The sequence below is a fragment of the Protopterus annectens genome, chromosome 1.part1 (assembly GCF_019279795.1).
Source record: "Protopterus annectens isolate FY-2018-M chromosome 1.part1, PAN1.0, whole genome shotgun sequence".
Taxonomy (NCBI): domain Eukaryota; kingdom Metazoa; phylum Chordata; order Ceratodontiformes; family Protopteridae; genus Protopterus; species Protopterus annectens.
The window spans coordinates 1,420,569,138-1,420,581,291 of record NC_056726.1 but is presented as its reverse complement, the minus strand read 5'-3'; the positions used below and the strand labels follow the sequence as shown (position 1 = coordinate 1,420,581,291).

The 12,154-nt window shown below is 36.4% G+C and overlaps 1 protein-coding gene across 1 annotated transcript in view; it reads left to right on the top strand.

Moving 5' to 3' along the window:
• LOC122816328 (pro-cathepsin H-like) overlaps positions 1 to 12,154 on the top strand; it is a 256,322-nt gene that overhangs the window by 220,508 nt on the left and 23,660 nt on the right. The gene's annotated exons all lie outside the window — the stretch shown is intronic.

Sequence of the window (12,154 nt, the reverse complement as noted above, 5' to 3'; positions counted from 1 at the left end):
AGAAGGATAGTGATTGGCTCAAGGGTAAGTTAAAGGAAACTTTGTTCAGTCACAACTGGAAGGCTATTTTCATTTGTGTCTGTAACAACAATACTGCTGCTCATGGGAATCTGTTGAGGTGTTTTGAAAATAATGATGCTAGCTTTTAAGGTGTTTATTTATTTATTTTATTTATTTGACGTTTGTTAACCGGGTTAGTCCAACTGGGCTGGTAGCCCATTTTCAGTGGAGACATGAGGAGAAACGCTCCAATAAAGACAATTTACATTACAAATGTTACTAGCAATACAGATGTACACTTCTAGAACAGATTACAGTAGAAGTTCCACACACAAGTAGTGAAGCTGCATGCACAAATAGAGAATTATTATACATACTATGCATAAGTTGCAGAGATACAATAAAATAATAGATAAATGCAAGTAATACAGAATAAGTATTTTTTTTTTTACAGATATGCACCGTAATGTGTATGTGTAGGAGCAGTAAAACATAAGAGTTAAAACCATAGAGAAGGTATGAATTTAGGGAGAGAAAAAGAAAATAAAAGTTTGGAGGATAAGTAGATGGAAGTTATGTGGAGAGGAGAAAAGGAAATATAGCAGAATAGTGAGTTAGGTGAGGCAAGACAGGGACAGGTCTTAATGTTAAGAAGGTGAAGTTTTAACCAAATAAAAAAGAAATAAGTCTGGTACCTAAAAACCAAGAAACCAGGGAAACAATCAATCAAAGGTACCAGTAGGATTTTAAGTGTGTTATTTGCAATGTTATTAAGACTCTGCACTTTTTCTTATGTATTTTGGTTTTAATGCTTTGTGCTCTTTAAAATCAATTAGGATTGTGCTTGCTAATTGTTCGTAATTGGCCTATTGATTGTTGTATTTAAGTTTACATTACACTAGTGTTCAACTTTTGTATGAAGAAGGAGAGACATTGTGCTCTCCGAAAGTGCTTACTAAATAAACTTGTTTTTTAAGTCGAAGAGCTGGTCGTCCTAATTCTCACATCCCTTGCTATTTTTGTGGTGTACCAGTAGGAGGTGTAAGAATAATCCACAAAGGAAACGTTAAACAGCAACTGTCGGTTTATTACAAAAAAAAAATCCAATGCGTTTTCATCCACTAGACTTCATCAGATGTATCTACAAGACAGTCAGTTAAAACAGCTTTTATATCCTCCCCTCCAGACTTACATTGAATTAATTAAATAGTTTATTAATTAATTATTAAATAATTGATGCCCCTATTTAGACAGTAATAATGCATCCACTTTGAAAAATTCATTACAAATGTGCTTAAAAACATTACAAAATAATACAAAATATTGATAAAACAAATGTTAAAAAAATATTAAAAAATATATGTATGTATATAAAAAATATATATATAAAATGTATATACTCATTCTCTAAAAATACATAAGAATAACATTTAGGAATGTGGGGAGATTTCGTATTGAATAAATATAAGAGATTTCATTTTGGGTGAAAGTACCCTCTATAAGAAATATTAGATAATAAATAATAATTGACCAATTTTTAATACCATACATTTACTAACTTTTATGTTCAATATATGAATAGAAATGAAAATACATGTAAAAATTCTTAATATAGTGGATATTTATTGGTAAAAACAGAGAATTAATTAATTTATAAATTTTAGTTTGAACACATTTACAATTTAGCAGCCCTCATTCTTAATATAGGGGCAATAGAAATGTGTTTGTTAAGCCCAGGTAATCTATTAGCTTCCAAAAGCAACTGCCAATACACTTCTCTTACTTCTATCCTATTCTTCCATGGACCTCCCCTGGTGTCCTGTTGTACTAATTCTATCGCAAAAAAAAAACATATAAAGCATTGTTACCATCTTTTATTCTTATGGCATTTAAATGTTCATAAATTCTCCTTTTGAACTTTTGTGTGGTTTTACCAATATAAAACGCACTACATTCTTTACATAAACCTAGGTAGACCAACCTTTCACTGATACAATTAGAAAAACTACCACTTCTAACTAAATAGTCCCTATTTTTAATGTACACTGAATCTTGGTTGAAAATGAATGAACACTGAGCACAAGTTCCACACCTATATATCCCGGGTGCTCTTCCTTTATGTCCTTTATAATTACACTCCAGTAATTCCTTGAGGTTCTTACCTTTTTTTGAACGTGAATTTGAATGGATTTTTAAATAAAGTATCTAGCTCTGAATAACAACGAAACCTATCCCAATATACTGTAATAATGTTTCTGACCTTATGGGTATTCCGGTTGTAATACATCACATAATTACTGGTAAAGGTTCCTTCATTATTCATGCCTAATCCAGTTCCATCCCCATTAATAACCTGGTAGCAGGTTGTAATTATCACCTGTCCTTGCTGTGTCTCCGCCCCATCTGCTGCTAAAATAGGAGCACATCTGGAACGTCTACCATTTTTCACTTCCTCCTTAACTTCTTCCACAGGGTATTTTCTGGCCAAAAACATTTCTTTAACCTTTTGGCTTTCCTGTTCATACTCATCATCCCTGAAGGTCATTCTACAAGTGCAGATAAATTGACCTTTAACAATGCTCCTTTTTTGTTTAAAGGAGTGAGAGCTAGTAAAATACAGGTAGGAATTCGAAAAGGTCTCCTTCCTGTATACCCTTGAGGTGCATTTCTGTTGTATATAATCCTTCTTGATAGTTACATCTAAAAAATTCATCCCATCATAAGAAATATGATGGGTGAATTTCAAAAATGATGTAGTCTGATTTATATATTGTATGAAGTCCATTAATTTGGTCTCACTCTCCTTTCAAAATATACATATATCATCAAGATAACGCTTATAATGTACCCAATTATGTGCATATTCTGACTGAAGGATGAATGTGAAGTTTTAGTTCCTTTTTTAAGTGTTTGGAGTTGGGAATAGACTTGATGTAGAAGGGAAGTTTTTCCAAGCTTGGAATAAGGTGGATTTGTAGAGCAATTTGCCAGCAGTTTTGTTGGGGTGGTAGATGTCCAGGAGTAATAGGTTGGAGGTTCGGAGAGTATGTGTAGGGGTATAAGAGGATACCAGAGAGGAGACGAGAGGGCTGGACAAGTGGATGGTTTCTATACTATACCATGTAAGATCTGTAACTGAGATAGTAGGAGTTGTTGAGGGAATTCTAACCACTGGAGAGAGTTGAGTGATAGGCATTAGTAAGAGTTATAAGGTAAGTTTATGGCAAATCTAGCTACCTTGTGGTAGGTTTGTTGAAGTTTGGACAAGGTTGAAGTCTGTAAGTTGGTAAGGACTGGGGCAGTGTAGAGGAGGGAGGGGAGGAGTAGAGCTTGAATCATTGAGAGTCTGGCATTGGGAGTTAAAAAATTTCTATTTTGCTATAGAAGACCAATGTTTTGGTGTTTTTTTATGCTTTGTAAAACATGTAAGTTAAATCTGAGTTTGTCATCTATGATGGTACCAAGGAGCTTAGTGTGTGGTTCAGGTTTTATTATGGTGTTACTGGAGGACATGATGAGAAAGCTTGATTTATGTTGGGAGAGAGAACGAGGGGAAAAAAGCAGGAATTTCATTTTTTGGGGGGTTTAGGATAAGTTGATTATCAGATAGAAAATTTTCTGTGGATAAAATGGGGCCTTGTGTCTGTGTGTGGAGATCAGAGATGTTATTGGAAACTGAGATGAGTGTCAAATTGTCAGTATATTGTATAAGATAGGATAGTTTAAAAGATGTGTAAAGATCATTAGTAAAGGTATTAAACAGAAGGGGACCCAAGATGGAGCCTTAGGGTATGCCAGATGTGATGGGAAGTGAGGGGGAGCAGGAAGAGAGTCATCGGACAGATTGTTGCCTCTTGGATGGATAACCAATGAACCATTGAAGTGGGGGGTTCAGGTTAGCAAGTTTAGATAGAAGAATGGGGTGGGAGATGTTATCAATGGCTTTAAAGAGGTCAAGGAAAAGGCATGATATGAGTTAATTGTTATCTCTGGCCTCTGCTATCTTGTGGGTAAAAGATAAGAAGGCAATAGTTGTGCTGTGTTATGGCCGAAAGCCATGTTGAGTAGGAGAGAGAAGGTTTTTCTGAAGGAGAAAGTTTGGTAGTATGAATGCATTTTTCAAGTATTTTAGATAGAGGGGAAATGATGGCTATGGGTCTGTAATTGGATGGGTCAGTAGAATTTCCTCCTTTATTCAGATGGATGGTGAATAAGGATATTCAAATGTCAGGGACTGTAGCTTCTTGGATAGATCTATTGATTAATAGGGATACGGGGAAGGCTATGGATTCAGCATCTAGTTTGAGGAACACAGGTAGGAGGTTATCAGAGGAGGGAGGGCAGGGTTTCAGTTTGAGCAGATGTGATTTGATGTAAGCAGTGGAAACAGGTTGATAGGAGAAGAGGTTTTTATTGATGGGGTTGGTAGGGGAAAGGGGTGAGTTAGAGCCATGACTATTGTGTGTGAGTTTCTGAACAGTGTTGATAAAGTAATTGTTGTGAAGGGTAGCATTTTCAAGTGGAGTGTTATTTAGGAAATGGTAGGGGGTTGGTAGGGTGACCAGGCTGGAGAAGTTTAATGGTAGACCAGAATCTGCATGGATTGAGTTTACAGTTTCGTTGGGGTGAGCTGTAATAGGATTTCTTATCTTTGTTGATTTGTTTTTTCACAAGGTTACTGAGTTCCCTGTAAGTTTGGAAAAGGGGTGGTGCCTTGGTTTTGGCCCATGCTTTCCAAGCACTGTCTCATCTCTGCATTAGTGATCTGGTCTCTTTAGATAGCCAGGGGGCATAGTTAACTTTAACTCTAATTTTTCTGGCGGGGGCGAGGGAGTTGAGAGTTTCCATGAAAAGGTAGTTAAATTTTAGGATTGCATCATTGAGAGGGAGTTGCTTAAGGAAAGCACAATTGATGCTGGAAAGTATGGAGTTAAATAAGTTGACATTATTTTTAATACTTTTTAACATCTATTTATAACTTGTATTTTTACAACTGTATAATATGTGCTTGCTTAGATATTTATTCTGTGACTTTTATTATGTATTTAAAATTTTAATTCAATTAAATAAGTCTTGATTATTTAATTGAAGGCGTTAAATACTGGGGGTTATTTTGAGTCTTGTAGTTATCTGAAGAAGTCTGTATTATTGAGGATGAAAACGCAGTTATGTTAAGAGCGTCCATGTGGATGTGATTTTTCTTTTTTGTTTTTATGTGATTTGGCCGTGTTCATATAAAGGATTTGGCTCTGGTGGTTTGCCTCATCTGGAGTGTTCCTTTTAGAGTTTCTAAGTTGGCATGAAAGTTAAAGAGCTTGTGACAGTCTCTATATGAGTACAACTTGGCTATTTAAGTAGTGTGCCTTTAAATGGAGGTGGGAAGATGATCACTTAACTTATCAGGTAGGGTACAAGCGTTGTGGTAGAGGTTAGTGGAGTTAGTGAGGATCCAGTCAATTGCTGAAATGAAAGAAGAGGTTTTGTCCAAGCAGGTGTGGGATGTTATTAGTTGGTTGAATCTGTGTAGGTTAATACACATTTGTGGGGAGTCAGTTGTTAGTTTAGCTCAGTCAATGTTGACATCTCCAAGTATGATGGTTTCATAGGGTATATTTTGGGAAAACCAGGAGAAGATGTTTTCAAGGACTGGGATATTATTACCTGGGGGAATGTATATGGAGGAAATGGTAAATTTCTTGAGAGAGTTAGATAGCAATTTAGGATAATTAGTTCAGCTGGGTGAAAATCGGGAATAGAGATAGTAAAGAGTGGGAGGTTAAGATTTTCTGAGTAAAGAATGGCTACTCCATCCCCTTTTTTCATGGGCTCAGTCAGACTGGTAAATAGTGTAGCCAGGTGGAGGTATTTCAGTTTTGGTGATATGGGGTTTTTGTCAGCTTTCACATAATGTTAGAATGTGAGGGGAGGTATGGGCTATCCAAGTATAAAGTTCAGATATTTTAGATATTTCAGATATGTTAATAGCAACCTATTGTTTTGGGTTCTACTACAAATCTTACTGAAGCTGTCTTGTAGGTTCAGCTGGAGCTGCGGATATTTATTGTTGGGAGGTTATCAGCATACATTATAATATGTTGACGGGGGGGGGATCATTGTTGAGATCATTGGTGAAAAGTGAGAAAAGCAATGGACCCAGAATCAAACATTGGGGTACTACTATGTTGAAGGAGCCTTAGTTTGAGAGAATGTTCTTTGAATCAGCCTGGAATTATCTCTCTTGAAGTTTACTCTGGAACCATAAGATTGTTTTGGCTCTAAAGTTATGCTTACTTAGCTTATGAAGGAGGAGGTTTTGGCTGACTGTTTCAAATGCTGTGGTCTTGTTAATCTAGACTGATCCCTATTAGTGATGGTTTGCTTGGCAGCTGTGTATAAGGCAGATAAAGTCCTAAATACTCACATAGAAGCCCATGTAAGAATTGATAATACTATACCATACTGTAATTAGCTGGAAACACTGTATGTATGCAATGAGACTGAGAAATGGAAGTCTTTACGTTTTACTTTTTACTTGTTAATCTACATTGAGCCCTATTAGTGATGGTTTGCTTGGCAGCTATGTATAAGGCAGATAAAGTCCTAAATTGTCACATAGAAGCCCGTGTAAGAATTGATAATACTGTACCGTACCGTAATTAGCTGGAAACACTGGATGCAATGAGACTGAGAAATAAAAGTCTTTATCTGTTAATTACCAAGCTCATGCTGAGCAGGCGCCAGTCCCTCCTATATGGCCAAGTCTTGTACACTTTTCAGAATTAATGCTCCCTACACTATATCTCATTTAATAAGGCTTTATTAAATGTTTACAACATCCGAATACTGTCTTCATTAATGGTACTGATAAACAATTAGTGTTTAAAGTTACTACACATCATATTCTGATTGTCCTGCACATTATATAGTAACATAGTCTTTATATGATTTGTCTTCTGTACTCAATCGAGTGTCTGTCATCTTCTCTGAGGTAACAGGTTGAATGAAGTTACCAACCTTAACTGAACTGCTATCCTGAACACAATATATTATATTGCTTCAGTCCAGTAGTTTTCCTTATTTACTTTTTCTAACCTTGGTTTCAGGCTTTGTCTCGTATGTGCTTTGTTCTAACATTGCATTAAGGAACATTCTGTAGCTGACAAGATTGTATCTTTCCCTTCAGAAAAAAAAAACATTCTGTCTGCACTTTATGCTTATCTTTTCTTTTTAGTAAACTGTCTTCCATGCGTGGCCTGCAAGGTTATTTTTCTTTCTGCTTAACTGTCTTTTATGCATAAATGAAACACAATTTATTTTACCCTTTAGCCTGTCTAATGTCTAATAATTACTTTAAAATGGAAGTCCCTAATATAGCAGTTAATGTGGTCCAAAACTTGCTTATAGATAATTTTCTCAATTTTTTTGAGTGGACAAATGTTGGTTATTTGAAGTCCCTACTCTCCTTGGCATCAGGTTTCACAGGCATATGGATTATGACAGCATGGTTGAACAGGGTAGAGAAGAGCCTTGAAGTAATTATCGATTTGTATATATGTGAGAGATGTTCTGTAATATGAGCAGCTATCAATTTAAGAGAGATTGATTGCAACTTAGAGAAAGATGTACCAGTTTCTCACCGAGGTCAGAAGCGCTATTTTTTATTTGTTTTTTTCAGAAATTTGCTTAAAGTGGGATATTGGAGTGTAAGCTGCTAATGAGTAAAGATAGTAAGATAGTAAATGATAGGGTTGTGATACATTATTAAGAAATGTCTTTGTTTGATAAGGAGGGAATTTGCTTGTTATGTCTTTTAAGGTTTCTATTGGAAAGTGTCTCTAGTTGTTAATGTTTTTTTCCTGACTGTGTGAAAGACACTCTGGGTATTCTACAATACTTCCTGTAAGTTGCTTTGCTTCTTTCCTGAAGTGTTTTTAGGTGCTGACCTATGTTTCCTGACAATTTATTATGAAAGTCAACTTTGCAGAATTGGTTGCTCTCCTAGCTTTTTAATTTAGATATAGGTAGCTTGCGTGCACCTGAACATTGGATGTCCATGTGTTTCCATGTTTTCTATGCCTTATCCCTAGCTGACTGAAGTTTTTTTTTCATTTTTTTAATACTGGCTGAGACATGGGTATTTTTGCCCCTCAGTCTCCTTTAGACTAGAGGACATTTTGCAGATTGCAGGCATACCTCTCACCCTGCAGGCACTAAAAAATAAATAAATGCTCTTCCAATCAGAATAAATTTTGAACACCATATAGCACATGAGTCTTCCCACTTTTAATAGGAATGTGGGATATTACTCAAAATCATATTAAAAAAACAGTGTCAAAAGTTATTGATGATATAAGCACATTATCAATGAGATTGTGTAAAATCTGTAGACTTTAATGAACTGTATTACAAAATGCTACCACATAGTGCTATATAGTTTTGCTTCTGAAAAGGAAAAGTAAGATATGAACCCTCTTTCTTTAAATTACAGGTGCCTGTAGTATGCTAGTTATGCAGTATGGTTATCTGTGTACTAGACAGCTTCAAATATCATGTGATGAGGGGGATTCAGAAAATTGTGTGAAGGAGTAACTCAAGCCTGAAAATAGGAACATAGCTCCAAAATAGGTGCATTGCGTGAAGGAGTAACAAAAGATGAAAATATATCTATTCCTCCAACATAAGGATAGTTGAGAGGTCTGCTTGCAGGATGGAAAGTTTCTCAAGAAAGCAGTTTAAAGCTTATTTGAGATTGGTGTGATTGAATACAGGGGACATGTTTAGAATGTTTAAGGGGATAGTAAGCATGGCTTTTTTGATTCCTGAATATGTCTATTTATGAGTATATGAGGAGGCTATTGTCCTTGAAGGACCATGTTGAAGTTATTAGGCAATGATCCCTTTAAGTACTGAGGAGGATGGTTATGTTAAGACATTTTGTGCTTTAAGTTACTGATAATGATATCAGGAGTGAAACTAGGTCCTGTTGTTGGATTATATCCAATTGGTTGTTTCACTAACTGTTCTAATTTGTGGAGACTGAGTGTTTTGAGTAGAGGGCATATAGTGTTAGAAATCTCTAAGTATAATGTTGATTCATAGTACATCTGCTGGAAAAAAATGTCTACAAGAAATTGCTGTAAGATGCCCACAGAAGAATAAGGAAGGATGCATCTTATGCAGAGATGCAGATTTGTGTGGCCTTTTAATGTTTTTTCTGGCATTATCCAGTTGTGACTAATGATTCTGCTGCTTTCTGCAGTCCTAATTTTATTGATATTGGCTGATATGTTTTTTATAAATTAAAAGGGCTACACCTCTACCTTGCCTGTCGCATGCCCAGTTGTTGAAATACATGTTGCAGTGAGAAAGGATATATTGGGAGAGGCAACAACTGAGCTTGAGTCATGTTTCCGTTATGCCTAAAATATGATGTGTTTCTGATTAAAAGCCATGTTTCTGGTTCAGGCCATACATTATTGATACTCCCAGTGTTAACACATGCCATTTTAAGACTACTGTAGTTTAAAATGATAGGGTTAGCTGGAATGACACTGCTATCATGCAGATTTTGTCAGATTAACTGTGAGGTTCAGGCAGGTTGAAGGTTAAGGTTTCTTGGACCTGGGTTAGGTTGAACATCACCAGCTTGAAGTAATCTAAACAGTAGGTAGTATAGCTTTTTATGATAATTTTCAGCATAGTGAAGTGTGTGATCTGCATTTGCATGGTGTAGAGCTGTATAATTAATCGTTTTAGTAGTGTTTGTTAGAGTTGTGGTGTAAATTTGCAGCTAGGATGTGGGGATATGCAATAAGAGTGGTGGCAGCAAGTCGTGAATCATGCATGGTTATTAGCAGTAGCAAGGATATAAAAATGAATTTGGCAGAAGCTTTGGCTGAGTAAGAGGAGGATGGAACATAATATTATGGTATGACTGCACTCAAATTCATACCACCCCAATATTGTGACCTCAGCTTAGCCTTTGATGCTATGAACAACCCTGTACTCTTTATTCTCCTATACCTAAGTAAAACCAATGGTAAAACAAACATATGCACATTCTAAAGTCCAAAACCTATATCACCAATGTACCCCCCAGCACACACACACACACACACACATACACACACACACACACACACACACACACACACACACACACACACACACACACACACACACACATATTTTCTAATAGAAAAAACTGTAAGAAAAACTTAAGCAAGCCAGAGTTTTCACTGCGTAACAATTTAAACCTCCTATAGTGGAGACACATGGTTATATGCAAATGTCCCCTTAAGGACATACCATTATTTCAGATACTTTTCTTCTAAAGACACATGACTTGCTACTTTGCAAGTCTTTATGAGTAAATTAGGGCCAATAAAGTCAAATCCCACTGGCTGCATACATGCCATGTTTCATTTTTGACATCATTCGTGCATCATAAGTGGATTGTGTGGCTATAATTTATAAGCACAGAGCTGTAAATAAAGCTTTGCGTCCATAAACTAAAGGGTAAACCAGATCACATAAGCCATTCAGGAAAAACTGCAAGAAAGACCCAGCCTAGTCAAACTCTTCCCTGTGTAATGCCTTAAACATCCTTAGTGGACGCTCATGAGATATATGTAAATGATCCTTATAGACATACAGTGTTTCAGCTGCATGGCTTCTGAATGCTCAAAATATTCTACCTTTTAAGCCACTATAAAATGATGTAGACATGTGATGGTTCAGTCATTTTTCTTACCTTATTAATACAGTATAACTGGATTGTTTGGCTATACTTTAGAAATACAGAGCATAAAATGAAGTAGAATGTCCATACACATTAGGGTGTATGCGAAATATCCCAAATAACATCCAAAGCAATGAGTAAAAGGTCACACAAACAAACCATTAAGTAAAATCAGCAAGAAAAACCCAGCCAAGTCAGAGTCTTCACTTCATAATACCCTAAACCTCCTATAGTTGAAGCCCATGGGACACATACAAATGGCCGCTTAAGGACATACCAGTGTTTTGGAAACATAGCTTCTAAATGATCTTTACTTTTACTTTGTAAGTGTTTAGGGATACATTCTGGCCAATAAAGTTAAACCCCACTAGCTGCAGCCTGCCTTTACATTTCAAGCAGAGTATGATGTTCGTGTACTGACCCACTAATCAAGGCACCTCAATCCTCACCACTAGCACCAGTGAAGAGCATCCACATTGGGAAGAATATCAAATACACACACAGTAAAGTACAATTTCCCTTAAGAGCACACAGAGATCACAGTCAGTCTGGGGCCGGTTCTTCCCTTTCTCTTCAGGTCACCAATAAGTCTCCCCACTGGCACAGCTATAAGGTCCAGATCTCAGCCTAGTGGTCAAGCTAAAACCTCCAGCACCCTCTCTGTCCAACCAGTGCTTTGTGCCCCTGCCCAAGTAGCTGACACACACATACACTTTAAGATATGAGTTAAATAAAACACACAAACACTTCTGGGGAAGGCTGGCACAGGTTCTCCAGCTATGCCCCTTCCTGCCAGTCTATAAGATAGTACCAGCTGCCACCAACCACTAATATCAGCTACTAAAAAGCACCTTACCAAAGGGTGTCCAATTATTACTGTGCAATATTGTTATCCAAATAGTAAGTATGACTGAACAGCAAGACTATTGGAGTGGCTTTGTACAGTATCACTATATACATGCAATGCACTCTAGAGTTTAAATTATCTCTGCACAAAACAGCCACAGTTGACAGGTTTAAAATATTTAGTAATAAATAATAAAAACACAAGACAGTACTTCTTCCTGTGCTAGTCAAAAGTTCAGACATCACAGGAAATTGCTTAAAATAATACTGTAGAATAGTTCTGACATAAATATAGAAAACAGCTAGACTAAACTTACTATTTTCTATCTTTTCCTAAGAGCAATCACAGTTCTAAATAAACTTGCATATAGAGCAAAAACAGAGTACTGGTGAGTTGTCAGCTTTAGACAAAATCCAAAATGCTGTCTCTCTCTCTCTGAGACAGTCTTTTAAATTGATAATACATCGTTGCTGACTCATTTTAGATTACATCATTCTACATCAGGCTAACAGAAACTCAGAGGTTAACATAGCTTTGATCTTGCACCTGCTCATGAAACCACAGCA